At 43.0% G+C, this 17650-nt stretch overlaps 1 protein-coding gene across 1 annotated transcript in view; it reads right to left on the reverse strand.

The window, feature by feature from the left end:
* LOC126245060 (mucin-5AC) overlaps positions 1 to 17135 on the reverse strand; it is a 465061-nt gene extending 447926 nt beyond the window's left edge. Inside the window, exon 1 of the mRNA XM_049948287.1 lies at positions 17107 to 17135. The gene's annotated coding sequence lies outside the window, so the exon portion shown is untranslated. The remainder of the gene's footprint in view (positions 1 to 17106) is intronic.
* Between the last annotated feature and the right edge of the window lie 515 nt (positions 17136 to 17650).

The following is a 17650-nucleotide window of genomic DNA, read 5'->3' on the forward strand; positions in this document are numbered from 1 at the left end:
GAGTGGGGTGTACACAGTATCAAGAAACGGGAAATTTGTTCGTGCGCCTTCCAACTCCCGATAGTTAGGGGAAGAGAGGAGTAATACAACTATATTTCACTGAAAGAAAGATCCCCACAGAAACACCACAATACACTAAAACTACTAACTGGCCGAACTTGAAGATTACACCCCTCCATTATTCTCCACACCTATAAAACCCTGATTCGACTCATCCTTTGCTATGAAAATGTTTCACGGATCTCCACCCCACCCAGATTTGTAAGTACCCCCCCCTCCCCCAAATCTTCGAATGCCACGCACTCCTCTCGCTTTCCGCGTCCGGTTACCTCTCACGGATCATCTGCCATCTCATCAAATTCCCACCCCGCCTCACCCACATCGAACACCTCCGCATCTCCTACACTAGCCACAAACTAGATTCCAATAACTCATTGTCTCCTCTCCGATCACCATACCTGATAAGCTGCCGCGGCTTCACATACACGTCCCTCTACCCCTACATCTACACACGCTTCATAGCCTATCTCATCGCAACCAACAACCTCTTCCAGACAAAGAGATCCGCGCCCATATGTATCCCTTTCCTCTTAGAGCTACTATCCTCCTAAAACAACACACTACTCCTCTTCCTCTCTTTCCCAATGTCTCTGTTCCCACTACCCACCTCACCTCCCACCTATCATCTCCGTCGTTTCCCAACTTAATAGCTCCTATCTCTTTACCCACACCCTTCCGACAATACCTCTCACCCAGTTCAGGACCTTCAGATTTTAAGTGATAGGGCAGTGCTTCGGTGTTTTTTATCGGAAAAATTTCACCTTTCTCCGATATGTTTTCAAAATGTATTTTCTTCTTTCTTAGCTGTCAGTCTTTGGTTTTTCATTTAAAAAAGAAAAACAGCCCCAAATTTTTTTTCTCATTCTGTATATTTCTTAATTCACTTCGCTGAAGACCGTAATATCGTACTCCTGACAGGCGTGCGGTTAAAGGCGCTGGAGTCTGGAACCGCAAGACCGCTACGGTCGCAGGTTCGAATCCTGCCTCGGGCATGGATGTTTGTGATGTCCTTAGGTTAGTTAGGTTTAACTAGTTCTAAGTTCTAGGGGACTAATGACCTCAGCAGTTGAGTCCCATAGTGCTCAGAGCCATTTGAACCATTTGAACCTGACAGGCTCCCCTCCACCCTGCCCACATGGGTTGAGTGGGATGAAATAACAATAAAAGTTAAAAAGCACGAACTTCGTCACTTCACCAGGATTTTTTTCAAGATCACGGTCGATGTTTCCGCTATCCAGCAAGATGTCTTTGCACATTAAACTCTGGAATTATACAAGGCGGTCAGAAACAGCCTCAAGCTTGTATGCGTGCTGCAGGGGAAGTTGTGCTCCGTTTTCGAGTTATTTAGCACTGAAATTAGCCAATCAGGTCGCTGAGCGCGCAAATTCAAGCACTTGCACTTTCTGAAATGCGGTAATGTACAGACAACTGTGGGTCTGTGAGTTACCACTTCTTCAAATGCTCATTACCACTTAAAAAGTGATTTTTTCGCAAGTGATAAATTTAGGCTAGGTGAGCAAAAGCTACTTTTGCGGTCTAATGAAACCAAATAAAGAACAAATTTTGGGACACTATCTTTGGCAAGCTGCTTGAATTTTCGGGTGCGACGACCTAAATGACTAGCTTCAGTGCTAAATAACTCAGAAACTGCGCAACGTTTTGTATTTTTTTCGCTAACATTTTTTTCTCAGCACAACCTACCCTACAACGAACTTACAAGCTTTTCAGACTATTTCTGACCACCCTGTATGTGGGAGCATCAGACGCATGAAGTACTTGAACCAACAAGCCGGCCGGTGCGGCCGAGCGGTTCTAGGCGCTTCACTCCGGAACCGCGCGACTGCTACGGTCGCAGGTTCGAATCCTGCCTCGGGCATGGATGTGTGTGATGTCCTTAGGTTAGTTAGGTTTAAGTAGTTCAAAGTTCTAGGGGACTGATGACCTCAGATGTTCTGTCCCAGAAGCATTTGAACCATTTGAACTAACAGCGAAAACAGGAATGATGCCTTTAAGGTGCACGTATAAGGAGCAGTCAAGTGAAAACGAGACAGATGGAAAAAAGTAAGTAATCTGTTTATTATTTCAAAAGTAATCGCCGTAACTGTTAATACATGTATCCCACTGTGAGACAAGATGGCAAATGCCCCCAAGAAAAAATGTTTGCAGCTGCCTACGGAACCATGATTGTACCCAGGCGCCCAGCAGCAAATCAGCGATTAGGAGCATCTTTCTGTAATGCTCCGAAAACATGTAAGTCGCATGGGGAGGGGGAGGGGGAGGTGTCCACTGGAGACCGAACCGCACAATAACCCTGGATTCGGTGTGGGTCGGCGGTGGGGTGAGTGGACTGCTGAAGCCTGTTGTGAAGCACTGAGGGGTACGGCAGGGACGAAGCCTCTTCGTCGTTTCTAGGTCCTCAGTTCCATTCAATACAATACTGATGACCGTGGCGTAGGTATGGACTCGCTGTCTCAATGAGGCTTCGATTGCAGTCGTCCAATACTCGTCGTGTCTAATCCTCCGGGTCTTCATGTGCGCTTTTAAGGAGACGCGGATGAATACTATTAGCTACGTTGAGGGCGTGCTCATAAGCAGCGACCTCTGTCGTCATCTGTAGCGCCGCACGCCGACGTTCGGCGATTGACGGAGATTCCTAGCGAGCTAAAGTTCCACATGCGAGTAATTTGGTGTTACTAATTCGGCTGCCTTGGGAGCGAAACAGTGGAAGTGTTGTGTGGAGTCGGCGTAAACACCGCAGATGATGTGTAAGGGCTTTCCAGCGAGACTTCTGCAGCGATGGGCCCACCCACATGTTGCCAAGGTTGTTTCGACTAAGTTGCAGAAGTTTCGCGAGGGCCCTTACACATCCTCCACAAAGACCCAATCCCTCTCCGTACGATTGCCGATATTTTTGGTGCTCTGAAAGAAGACATTCGTTGCCGTCGACTTTCCTTCGCACGTGGAGGTGCACGCCTGGATACAATCACGGTTCCGCAGCCAACCGCAGACATTTTTCCACGAAGATATTGGCCGCCTTGTCTCACAGCGGGATGCATTGACAGTTATGGCGATTATTTTTGAAATAATAAACAGTTTACTTACATTTTTTCCATCCGTCCAATTTTAATTTTACTGCCTCTCACAAATTACATCAGCTACTGTTCAGAATACACCTAAGTTTATAATACCTGTTGCGTTCATTGAACATCATCAGTCGACAGGATCGCTAGCAATCTGTAGCGAAATATATGAGAACCTGCAGAGGAGCGACTCTTTGTTTAGGGATTAACTGCTGACTCTAAACATCAGTAACTGTAACGTGTTGCGCATTAGTTGGCAGAAAGAATGATTACTGCATGATTACAACACTGCAGAACAGGCACTGGACGTAGTCTAATGCATTACATATCTGCGAGTATGGAACAACCACATAAAACTAATCGCAGATTCATTGGAAAAATCGTCTTGAAGTGCAGCCCACCGACAAAGGAGGTTGTGTGTAAAAACGTCGTTTGACTAATACTTAAATATCACCCGTTAATGTGGGATCTCTACCAGATAACACTGATAAAGAAAACGGAAAATATACAAAGAAGGGCACCACGTTCTGTTACAGGTTCATTAGGTAAGCGCGAAAGCGTGACGGAAATCCTCATCTATCGCGGTTGGCAGACGCTACAAGAGAGGCGCTGTGCATCATGGTGCGGTACGTTCACCGACCGTATGTTCCTAGAAGAGTCAATCAGCACATTGCTTCCTCCTACACTTCGTGATCAAAAGTATCCGAACACCTGGCACAAAATGACTTTCAAGTTCATGCGTCCTCCATCGGTAATGCTGGAATTCAGTATGGTGTTGGCCCACCCTTAGCCTTGATGACAGCTTCCACTCTCGTAGGCATACATTCAATCAGGTTCTGGAAGGTTTCTTTGGGAATGGCGACCCCGTTCTTCATGGAGTGCTGCACTGACGAGAGGTGTCGATGTCGGTCGGTGAGGCCTGGTACGATGTCGGCTTCCGAAACATTCAGAAGGTGTTCTACAGGATTCAGGTCAGGACTGTGCAGGCCAGTCCATTACAGGGACATTATTGTCGTGTAACCACTCCGCCACAGGCCGTGCGTTATGAACAGGTGCAGTCACCATCCCCGAATAGCTCTTTAACAGTGGGAAGCAAGAAGGTGCTTAAAACATCAATGTAGGCCTGTGCTGTGATAGTGTCACGCAAAACAACAAGGGGTGCATGCCTCCTCCATGAAAAACACGACCACACCAAAACACCTAATTTTATTGTTGGCACTACACACGCTGGCAGATAACGTTCACCGGACATTCGCCATACACACACCCTGCCGTCGGATCGCCACTTGTGTACCGTGATTCATCACTCCACCCAACGTTTTTCCACTGTTCAATTGTCCAATGTTTAAGCTTCTTAACACCAAGCGAGGCGTCGTTTGGCATTTACCGGCGTGATGTGTGGCTTATGAGCAGCCGCTCGACCACCAAATCCAGATTTTCTCACCTTCCGCCTGTCATAGTACTTGCAGTGGATGCTGATGCAGTCTGGAATTTCTGTGTGATGGTCTGGATAGATGTCTGCCTATTACACATTACGACCCTCTTCAACTGTTGGCGGTTTCTGTCAGTCAACAAATCGGCCTTTACGCTTTTGTGCTGTACGTGTCCCTTCACGTTTCCACTTCACTATCGCATCGGAAACAGTGGACCTAGGGATGATTAGGAGTGTGGAAATCTCGCGAACAGACGTATGACAAAAGTGAGACCCAATCACCTGACCACGGTCTAAGTCCGTGAGTTCCGCGTAGCGCCCCGTTCTGCTCCCTCACGATGTATAATGACTACTGAGGTTGCTGACGTGGAGTACCTGGCAGTAGGTGGCAGCACAATGCACCTAATATGAAAAATGCATGTTTTTGTGGGTGTCCGGATTCTTTTGATCACGTTTTGTATGTATATTTCGCGTTAGTTAGAATTAGAGAGATTCGAACACACCCGGAGGCTTACTAACAATCTTTCTTCTCGTGGATCATTCGCGACTGGAACAGGAAATGCGGAAGGCACAATGGTACACAAAACAACCTCGGCAACACGACATAACGTGGCTTGCGGACTGTAGCCGTATATGTAGATGTAATGTAGGTGCTTTGGTACATATCGAAGCAGTTTCAGTAGCACGTTGCTGAAACCTTTACACGTTCCAAAGCACGCCACATGCTCCTAGACTTTTGTCACCTGATGTTTGATGAACGCAACCAGTAGGGAAACTAAAAGCGTTTCTTAACAGTTAGTGAGGTAGTGATTTAATTACGTTGTTACTTATACTGGAAGTCGGCGCGAAAAACGAAGCTCGTACTTAGAGCCTTAATTCAAGGGCAAGTAATCGATGCCCGTCATGAGAGGTTGCTCAGTCTCTGACGCCGTGGAAACCCTGGGATTTCCATGTACCACAGTTTCAAGGAGCATCGTAAGGATCTCGCTGCCGACGCCTCAATAAACATCGGTGGGAAACAAGTGGAGGTGTCAAGAGATTGCTGTCAAATACCGCGTATTTTAATTGTGGACAGGTGACTATCAGTGCAGGAACTCATTCGCCAGCTAGATGCAGCAAAACGCAGTGTACTGCCTTACAACAGTGAACAAGACCTTCGCCATGGAGAACAGAACCCGCCAACCATACGCGTACCTCTGCTCGTCGCACGCCACGGACTTTAACACTGGCGCGAGGACTCTGCTATTAGACAGTCGAAGAAAGGATAAAGGCTTCCTTGGATGATGAACAGTGGCTTACGCCAGCGGTAGGGTACGAGAGTTGCACTTTCAAACCTGTGAGGGATGCTTGCATGGTATGAAACGGAAAGCCTGATACATCTGCCGCCCTCTCTCACAGGCGGTTGATAAACGTACTTAATTTCCTGTGAAATGCATTCCTGTTTCGCCTACAATAATACGCAGCCGACCTGTACCTCTCGGCAAGACAACGCACCACCCGGTAACTCCTGAAATGTGTCGTAATGATTCGAAGTACACCACGCACATGAGGATGATGGTGTGATCCCAGTTCACTTCTATTTACAGAGCGCTCACCTCAGCTCTGAAAAATTTCCACGACTTGTGGAGTGGTCGTAGATCAGTATGGTTCTCCAATCCTTTCGGTATTTCGTGCAGTGCATACCACGATGCTATGCCACCTTCGTCAAGCCTGGCAGGAACTACATGCTAAGAGATACGTGTGTAAAATTCAGTTTTACGCAAGTATGTATCGCAGCAAAATCTCATTCACCATTTGGTCTTACGGAAATGTCGAAGAATTATCGTCGCTGAAGCACATCATTTCAAAGGAGGATACTCTGAAATAAATTATCAATGGCTGAATCCCTGAATAAATCGAACATACACGTCGACACTGCGTATCACAGTAGTTTTAGCGGTTGATAGTGTCTTCAGGCAACATATACTTCAAATTTCCTATGCTAATGACAATTATAAGGTGAGTAAGGAGGCAAAGTACGTGCTTTGAGGGGTGATAGAGATTCTGAATAAAAAACTTCATATGGACATTTGCTCTACGCCGATCGGTTTCCGTGATAAAACACATTTAATGACATTGTCATTTATTTTATGTACTATTCAAACACTATCGTTGTTTACGATGAGCCGTGTCAGGGTATAAGAAGCTGAGACGAAAAATTCGATTCAAGACACTTGTGGTCTATCAAGTCGGCAATTATTACAAATTGGCCCAAAAAACTTTCTAAGCTACAGCGCATGCACATGGCTCCACATTTTCAATATTCTCGCGCTCTCTTCGCCCAAACTAACATTCCACGAGAAAAAAATAAATAGTGCTTTTTTGTAGAAATTTAATGTTCTTTGATTGTGTACTGCGACACCTTTGACACTGGAGCGCGCCGTTTTCGAGTTGTTAAAAAAAACGTACAAAAGTGATATTAAAGGCTTTGTATCTCGGAAATCATTTGAAGTTTTTTGTTCATAATCACTAATACTATCACCCCTCAAAGGATATATCTTAGTATCTGTCTCATCCTGTATGTTCCCTGATGACAGTGTTCGATAAATATTTTAACCTTCGTCAGTGCATTTATTCATCAACATTTACACTGAAATATATCAATTAATTTCTAATGTTTACTTGCAGATTTTACAAGCTAATAATTACAATTTTTGTAGTTTATTTTACATGACTTCTGAAGCTGCTCTATTAAATAACTGTGGAGGTACTGCATACTGTGCATAGACTGTTTCTTCCTGCTATTCGTCGCCTTCCTCTTTGTACTTCTTAAATTACTATATGTTAAGATGCAAAATTTTATACACCTCACCAATGTATTTTCAGTCATCAAGTGTGTAGAAACCATCAGACTTCCTAAGTTTCGTTTATAACCAGCTAGAGGACTCCGGAATATGCCAATTAACATTGAAACTTCGTATCAGATTACAACCTTGTGCAGATTTTCACGGAATGTGTTCTGACCGACTGAACTATCCAGGCACGACTCACAAGCCGTCTTCCAAGCTTCGTTATTCGTCTTAGGATAACTCAGTAGGTTAGAGTATAGCTCGCGAAATATGTCTCGAGTTTGAGTTCCGATAAGGCACAGGGTCTTAATCTAAAATTAGTCCCGCTCGCAGACGATTAATATGACTGCATTAATTACACGGTTTGTTAAAGAAAAGACAGAGAGCATCTTTGATATTTCTGGGCATTTTTTTATATTTAAACTTGCCTGAAATAAAACAAATTCGCTTTTAATTTTTGAGAATTCTGTACATATTTCTCCTTGAAGATGTATAACAAATGAATCTGGAAATTCTTAATGGTTCAGAGATAACTAACTAAGAGCGTATCTGAAATGATCAGAAGGTGATTCGTGAAAATCAAACAAAATATTTATTTTTAAATAACAGATTGCTTGGATATAAATATTTTTACAGAAATTTAGGATAACACTGTGTAATCGACTCTCTTTTCAACATCTCGTTAATTTTTTCGTTTTCTAACTTTACTAATTAAATAATGTTTTACCAGAGACTACTAAATGGATCAATAGGTTGTTTCAGTCCGCACTCTCATTCAATATCTTAATAGTGACATAGACTACCAATTGTTCTCAATGCGTTCAAAAAATGAGTCAAGCTCTTATGCCCACTTATCTTAAAAGAAATGTCATACGTTACATCCATCAAATGCAGATGTTGTTTATGTGTTACGAAAAGCGTAAAGAAAAGATATTTTCTATTGCGACAATCAAGTGTATCACTCTTTTTGTAAGACGCATAGTCGTTTAGATAGCATAGACATCGAGATAAATGCGTCGAACCTGTTTCAACATCCCTTCGATCGTTGCCGAGACCGCTTTTATGGGAGACCCAAATGGGACAAGATGCTGTAAAGGATGTAATAAAGTTGCTCTTAAAAATATTAAAAGCCATTCTCTCATAACGAAATTCATTCTTAACGATGCAGAAAACTGCACTGTCGGAGGTCAGAAACGGGATTTCTAAACGAGGCAGTAGGCACACAGGTCTAGGCGGAAATGGTTTTTCAAAAACAAAACTGTTGGGTGAGCGTTCTTTTTTTTTTAAATTTACTTTACTTGTTCCATGAAAAGATCCTGGCTGAAGATCGTTTACTGTAGTAGTAATAAACGGCAAGTCAATAAACCCATTACATACATGCAAGTTCTATATCTGGAGGGATTTGGAATTACGAAAGTATTAAGGACAGAAGACGTCACTAATAGTGTTTTGTTTCTTCGTGCATAATTCTGTTTTCCTATAACTGATCTCAAATCACGCTCTTCTATGTTACATCTCATATGAATATACAGTTATTTTACTGAGTCACGAACTTAAATAAAATTGTAACTTGAGCAAAAAGAGCAGTTAATGTCATCTGCACCGGAACGTGTGCGATGTTGAAACTTTCTGGCAGATTGAAACTCTGTCTTTACTGGTACATACACATCCCTCGTTATCTTACTGAGGATCACATCACACTTTTATAGCTACTGGGAAAAAGCATCACCAAGCAGACAGTATGGGGCATCAAGAAGCCCATAAAGATGAAGTAATGTCTTGTGAACATTATTTCTATGTTACCAGGTCTATAATTATCTGTTATTTGGTGAAGATGCATGAGACACGTAGCGACACACTTTTCTGTACCAATGAATGACCTAGGAATCAGTGAGAATACATTGTGTTATTTCAGGAAAGTAACTGTTGAGAATCAGAGTCCCAAACATCAGAATTCTGTCGACTGCCTCAAGGGCAACATGACTACCGGCATTTCACTGCAGCCCTATGCAGAACTGGAAGGATATGATAAACTTGCTCAGGAAAAGACATGTCATTCGTTTCTTTATAAAAAAACTTAAAAAATCCCTCTCTACTTGTTGCGTCGTAGGTTTCAGATTAAAAACTACTTAATGTATCCAAGGCAAATCTGATATCACATTGTTGCTGACCTTTGTTCTCTACTTTTTCGCTCAAGTCAAACAGGTATTGCTCACTATACGCACCTGTTAGTACATTTTTCTTTTGTGCGGAAATGTTACTGATTCAGCGACAACCACAAAGTAACTCAAAGATCCTCACTAAGAAAACAGAGAACCTTAAATATACAGAACCTTAGGTATAGAGACCATTAACAGCGGGGCAAAAGCTCAGTTGGGTAGATATGGAGAAAGAATTCTTCCAAGGACTTTAGCATGAACTATACAAACATTTGCCTCAAGCCATTAAGGGAGATCACAGATTACATCAGTCTGGATGACTATACGTCACGAATAGCAGGACATCATCACCCTCAGTACGAAAAGTGCAGCAAATCCGAAATGAAATAGTGAAATGTGTTTCTTCCATGTGAGTGGCACTAGATCTTCAGTTTTTTGTGCAATAGTTTGTTACTTGTTTGATACTACGATAATGACTGGAATTATAATAAAAAGAAACTTTTCGTTCATGGTAGAATGGTTTACATGAGACAAAGAATGTAACAATGCAGATACTTCTAGGAATGTAATTCTGTCATAAGTTCTGATATAACTGGAAGGCTTTAAGAAACCGTCTCTTTGAACATTACCCGCTGACACATTTTGGAATACGTGATGATTTTCCTGGATATTGTTTTTTTTTTTTCAAGAACACTTTGGGCATTCTCTGCTATATTTTCATTTTCAGATGTGTGGTGCTAAATAACTTACACTGTTTATTTACGTTTCTATATGCAACTGCTGTAGTGCGTCTTAGTGGGAAGAACATTTTCGTTTAGCAGTTGTATGAATCGAGGAATAAATTACAATAGAAAACACTAACTATCTGCTGTAGTATATTCACACTCACTGCTATTTGTATCAGCCATGAAGTTAAGTGCCTTTTTTTGGTGTGACATAATGTCGCGGGTAATGAGTGAATGGGCTGCGTAATAACACTTTCCCTCGTAATCTGTAAGCAGTAACGTCCAGCGTTATCTCCCACTTACTAGCACATTTGGATTTAACGGCCTGCTTCGTGAAATGCTGTAAGAGGCACCAAATGAAAAACAAAAAACCATTCGTCACGCGAACCTCTGAATCACTCAGAGGGAGAGAGAGAAGAGAGTTGAAATTTCGATGTGTGCACTGCGATCCAATGCAGCCAAGTTAATTGTTTGCCCTTCTAGCTTACGGACAGAAGCCTTGGTTCAAAACAGCATACATTCCTCGTATAACGAAAATACCTGTTTCAGGCGCTGAATAAAACTTTTGTGGCAGTGCACGCTTTCATGTTCACAACGAGCGCTCATGTCAAACAATTATTGGTAATAGCTTCATTTGCCTCCATTATTTATACGATATGGAACAAAGACAGTGACTGTTTTCATACCTACAGAACTAATGTTCGTCTGCGGGCTTAGAGGTTTCTAAAATTTACCGGGCGCTAGCTTCCGATGCCTTTATACGAGAGGGACGTAGTTTTTCCTCCCGATGCCTATGTAATATCTCAAATCATCTGCCCAAAACTGTCATAGTGTCATAAAGGATCACTGAGTGACGTCTGCCTACAACAGCTAACAAAAAAAGCACAATACGCAGTGTCACGAAAAGTGTCTGACGAAAGCAGTGTGCTGCAAAAACAGACAGTATGAGATTCTAAAATTCGTACTGTGATCACATAACCCCAAATGAACTTTTGCTGAAAAAAGAACATTTAAATGCAGCTGCGACACAGCGTGACATGACAAATAGTGAAAGACTGCTGATGACGATGGCGAGCGCCAAAAACACGCATTGCCAGTTTATTGTAAGATTGAAATGGGCTAGAACTCCGAATAAAGGACTGAAATCCTTATGGAATAAAAAGCAGTTCATTGAATCCACAAGTTGTACTTCGGCCATTCACTTTAAAGCATACAGGTAGCTGTAGAAACGTCATATTTATGTAAAAATGTCATTCTCAAACTAATTTTCTCTTCTGCTGATGTATGACGTACCTAATTAGGCAATTCCGTAGTCCACACACCATAATAACTCTATAGCTTGCTTGTGTGCCAGTTGGGTCAGCGTTGCACACTTGCAGCGCCAAAAGGCAGTCGAAGATTTCGAATAGATGCAGACCAAATAGACTGAATTCCACACATGCCTATTAACCATTCAAATAGCACCCCATCAGTACCACAGGCAGGGTTAAATAAACTTTTTCGAGGTTAAAAAATAGTATTGAGCAGCACTAACTGTGGATGTCCAAGAATGCATGTAACGATAAGTAGTGTTGTCACGAATTAACCTAAATTCACTTATTTTTCCAGAAAAATTTAGAGTCTGCTCTCACAACTAACCTGATTTGTTTACCATGAACATTGCAAGGTGGATGTTACATGAGTTACACGTTATTATAGTAATAGACATAGGTACTACGATAGGTAGAGGTAAAAATATCAAGCTATTGCAATACTTCACTACATATAACGCAATGAAAGACTTTTGGTGATGATAATAAGCTGTTTAAACCTACGATGTTGGCTTATTTTAGGAAATCGTTGTCAACAAGCCTGTTTCGGGCGGCAATAGTAGCACTGCACGTATTTCACAGCAATGTTCACAGTACTAATATATTTGCCAATGCTGTGATCCTTTTCTGAAAAATGGCGTAATGTAACATAATTAAAAGCTACTGACGATGTCATTGTGTTTTCGAAACATATCATGCTGCATTGACGAAGTAATAATAACGTTGTCTGGCTTTCATCCTGCTCCAAGCCTTTCGATTTGACGCCATGTCGGGTTGCTTATCACTTTCGCTGCTTATTATATTAACTGGCTGCTCGTTTGGCTTCACTAGGCTGACTGGACTCCGTTTCAGAGATTTCCATCACAGGAAAATCTTAAGTGGTGACAATGATGGAACCCAGAACTACTGCGTCGGCAGCCGTTAAAGCTAAGTAGTAGAAAAGGCTGCAGTAACTTGTGTGTATTTATCTTTGCAGCTATCAAGATTCGTTCGCACGCTGGGGAAACGGGTAGTAACGTGAAAGTAGGAAAGGATTATTTTTCTCGTAGTTCACTGCTATTTCCACGATACTGATAATATTTATTACGGAGGAAGGCAGCATCTGTATCACTTGGTATATTTTTTTAGGATAGCTGGTTTCGAACTTCGATATAGGTCATCCTCTGCTCCATACACCTAATTACTGCGAAGCGTAGCAAGACGGTGTGTTTCTTAATCGCAGTTACAAACGGTAGCTACACCAAGAAACATCACGTCTTCAGTGATCAAATGCGTGCCTTTTCAGGTGAGGGAAGTAAAAAAAAAGTCGAAAAACTTAAGTTTAAAATTATGAAAGAGAACACGAAGACAGAGTTTAATATTTTTGCTGAGTCTTCGCCATGCTGACAACATGTCCTTCGCCGTAATTGAATATGAGTTTAAGAATGACTTGTATTAAACTTCGAAACCGGTGTTCCTAATGAGACGTAGAATTTAACCTGAACAGTGTGTTTGTTCACTATAGTTACAACTGGTGACGGTTTCCTGATACATCATATGCTCAATTATAATTTATGTTACTTGAATATTTTGTCATTGCTTGACAGTAGATGCTAATAATATTAAACAGGAAACTTTTTCTTGACATTCTGCAAAATATTACATAATTGGTGATGTATCGGCTTTCGGCTTCTTAGGCCATCGTCTAGTGACAACTGAATGTCGCAACCACAGATAACATGAAGCGACTTACACAGATATTACTCATGCAGACGCAGAAGAGACATAAATTTATGAAATGCAGAGTGATTACAAAGGAAAATGTTGTATTTTTATGTCACGCACAAATCGTCACATTTAATTACAATTGAAAAACAAAGTTTTATTTCGATATCGAACCGGAAGGTTAGTAACATTAGATGCAGAGTATTTACAAATGAAAGTTTTACATTTTTATATCTCGCGGAAACCTTTAAATTTAACCAAAAATGAGACAGATTTTTATTTCGAGATCGAAATAAAACTTCATTTCTCATTTCTTATTATTTCGATATCGAAATAAAATTTTATGTTTCGTTTGTGGTTAAATGTAAAGGTTTCTATGCGATATAAAAGCGCAATATTTTGCATAAAATTTTACGAACTTTCTGGTTCTGTGTAAATAATATCTGTGTAAGTTGCACGTCATTTTATCTGTGGTTGCGAAAATCAGTTGTCACTTGACGGTGGCCTAGGATGTTGAAAGCCATTCGTGACCAAATAAATAATACAGAATGTTCGGAAACTCCCGTTAAAAAATTGTAGGACTTGTAGAGGGGAGTGGGCATATAGTATTTTAAATAGGAATCCACGTCCGGGAACGTCATCCAATGACGCTACAGAGCGTCAAAGTTATGTATCTACAGGTTGACTTCATGATGATGTTACAGACTTTCAAGAATGATGGAGAAGGATAAATATATCAATTTGACGTAAGCGTCTCTGGCTCGGACAGTGGATACCTCTGACACTGAAATACATGTACCGGTACTGTTGTTGCTAAGGTTGTAGGGTATGCAGCTTCAGAGGTGGTAGAATGGACCAAAACAAGAATAAATGTCTGGTAAACATGGGCTCTAAAATGCATACCTGAGGAGCTATGAGCACTCGTTCATGTTCCCTAGTGTGAAAAACATCTCTATTAAACAAGTACTGATAGCTCATATTCACTGAACATTTTTTCTGGTTTTGGTCCTCTGACAGTTACCTACCCTACAATCTTAGCAGCTGTACCGATACATGCATTCCGTTCTTAGAGGTATCAGAGCGGTTTGCTGTTATAACTTTCGATTCATTCATTTCCGGTACAGTGACCATTCCGTTAAATCGATACATTTATCCTGCTCCATCATCCCTGAAAGTTTGTTACATCATCTCAGAATCGCCCTGCATATGCATAGATTCAGAGGCGCTGGCGCCTATAACTTTGACGCTCTGTAGCCTCGTAGGATGACGTTTCCGTACATGGGTTCCTATTCAAAATATTGTGTACTCACTCTCCTCTACAAATCCTAGAAGTCTGGAACGAGGATTTCCGAATACCCATATATTGCGGAACATCACGAAATGTTTCTTGATTAATATTGTGACTCACGTACAGGCTGATGCAGTGATTCGTTTTCGAAAAGTGGCATCACGTAATGTAATTACAGACACCTCACCACTGCCGACGCTTTTTCGTAATCCATCGTTTTGTTATGGAGCAGTAATTTCTGCGTATTTGTCCTTGCAGCTACTAAAAGGCTCACTGGTACGCCAGAGAAAGATGAAGCAGTATGATAGCTGAACAGCGTGTTCTGTTACGTGCTTCAAAGTGACATGCAAAACGCACACGTGTTTGTCGCTGTTATTACACTATGACTATAATGTCAATGAGTCACTGTTGGAATCAGCCAACTCATACAAATACCTGGGTGTAACATTTTGTAGGGATATGAAATGGAATGCTCACATAGCCTCAGTCGTTGGTAAAGTGGGCAGTAGACTTCGGTTGACTGGTAGAATACTAGAAAAGTCAGTGAGTCTATAAAGGAAGGAACTGAACTGGAAGACTTTCGAAGATGCACACTACCCCGACAAAGTCTATTACATCTACATCTACATCTACGTAAATGCCCCGCAATCCACCATACGGTGGGTGGCGGAGGGTACCTCGTACCACAACTAGCATCTTCTCTTCCTGTTCCACTCTCAAACAGAACGAGGGAGAAATGACTTCCTATATGCCTCTGTACGAGCCCTAATCTCTCTTATCTTATCTTTGTGGTCTTTCCGCGAAATATAAGTTGGCGGCAGTAAAATTCTACTGCAGTCAGCCTCAAATGTTGGTTCTCTAAATTTCCTCAGTAGCGATTCACGAAAAGAACGCCTCCTTTCCTCCAGAGACTCCCACCCGAGTTCCTGACGCATTTCCGTAACACTCGCGTGATGATCAAACCTACCAGTAACAAATCTAGCAGCCCGCCTCTGAATTGCTTCTACGTCCTCCCTCAATCCGACGTGATAGGGATTCCAAACGCTCGAGCAGTACTCAAGAATAGGTCGTAATAGTGTTTTATAAGCGGTCTCCTTTACAGATGAACCACATCTTCCCAAAAATCTACCAATGAACCAAAGACGACTATCCGCCTTCCCCACAACTGCCGTTACATGCTTGTCCCACTTCATATCGCTCTGCAATAAACGAAGTTTCAAGAGCCGGCTTTAAAGGATTAAGAATATGCTACAACCTCCTACGTAGCATATGGACTATCAGACCAATTGTGTGATTGGATTGAAGAGTTCCTAGATAACAGAACGCAGCATGTCATTCTCAATGGAGAGAAGTCTTCCGAAGTAAGAATGATTTCAGGTGTGCCGCAGGGGAGTGTCGTCGGTCCGTTGCTATTCACAATATACATAAATGACCTTGTGGATGAAATCGGAAGTTCACTGAGGCTTTTTGCAGATGATGCAGTGGTATATCGAGAGGTTGTAACAATGGAAAATTGTACTGAAATGCAGGAGGATCTGCAGCGAATTGACACATGGTGCAGGGAATGGCAATTGAATCTCAATGTAGACAAGTGTAATTTGCTGCGAATACATAGAAAGAAAGATCCCTTATCATTTAGCTACAATATAGCAGGTCAGCAACTGGAAGCAGTTAATTCCATAAATTATGTGGGAGTAGGCATTAGGAGTGATTTAAAATGGAATGATCATATAGTGTTGATCGTCGGTAAAGCAGGTGCCAGACTGAGATACATTGGAAGAATCCTAAGGAAATGCAATCCGAAAACAAAGGAAGTAGGTTACAGTACACTCGTTCGCCCACTGCTTTAATACTGCTCAGCGGTGTGGGATCCGTACCAGATAGGGTTGATAGAAGAGATAGAGAAGATCCAAGGGAGAGCAGCGCGCTTCGTTACAGGATCATTTAGTAATCGCGAAAGCGTTACGGAGATGATAGATAAACTCCAGTGGAAGACTCTACAGGAGAGACGCTCAGTAGCTCGGTACGGGCTTTTGTTAAAGTTTCGAGAACAAACCTTCACCGAAGAGTCAAGCAGTATATTGCTCCCTCCTACGTATATCTCGCGAAGAGACCACGAGGATAAAATCAGAGAGATTAGAGCCCACACAGAAGCATACCGACAATCCTTCTTTCCACGAACAATACGAGACTGGAATAGAAGGGAGAAGCGATAGAGGTACTCAAGGTACCCTCCGCCACACACCGTGGCTTGCGGAGTATGGATGTAGATGTAGATGTACGGCTCACATAGGGATGATGAGGATAAGATTTGGATAATTACTGCACGCACAGAAGCATTCAAACTATCATTGTTCCCGCTCTCCATACGTGAATGGAACGGGAAGACACCCTGATAAGTTGTACAATGGGACGTACCCTCTGCCAAGCACTCCACGGTGGTTTGCAGAGTTTAGACGTAGATGTAGAGGAACGTCATCCCGTCGTGCGCCGGCAGGGCCTGGACGCCGGAGTACTCACCAGAGAGGCCGCGAGCAGGAGCCCGAGGAGCGAGGCGGCGGCGGCAGCGTGGGGCATGGCGGGCAGCGCTCGGTGGGTGGTGGGCAGAGCAGGTGGGCGACGTGTCTGCCGGGCGCGCGTCGCAGGCGGACTGAGCGCGGTCGCGGCTCGCACCCTCCACCAGAGCGGCCGGCTCCTGCCGCCGCTGCCGCTGCCGCTGCCGCCCCCTAGCGCGGCCACTCCAGCACGCAGCTCGCGGCTCTGCCCAGTTGGGCACGCACGGCACGGGGCCCGCCCGGAACGCTAGCGCTCTCACGTAGCGTGTGTACCGCTAGCCGCTCTTGTCTTCACTCCGCCGGCTGGTGGCCATTGTCTCCGCTGTCCAGACGCCGCTGCCGCGCCGGTTCCCGCGCTAGAACAACACTTTATAGCGTTTTTTCTGCCGCGGAATTTCGAGGTCGGTTGTGCGGGTGCATTCTCCGAGACGGGACGCCCTGTGGCGCTGTTTCGCTGGTGATGGGCCGTAGCGTCTCGACTACTGCTGCAGGTGTAACGGGGACGCCCA

The sequence above is a fragment of the Schistocerca nitens genome, chromosome 1, assembly GCF_023898315.1.
Source record: "Schistocerca nitens isolate TAMUIC-IGC-003100 chromosome 1, iqSchNite1.1, whole genome shotgun sequence".
Classification (NCBI taxonomy): domain Eukaryota; kingdom Metazoa; phylum Arthropoda; class Insecta; order Orthoptera; family Acrididae; genus Schistocerca; species Schistocerca nitens.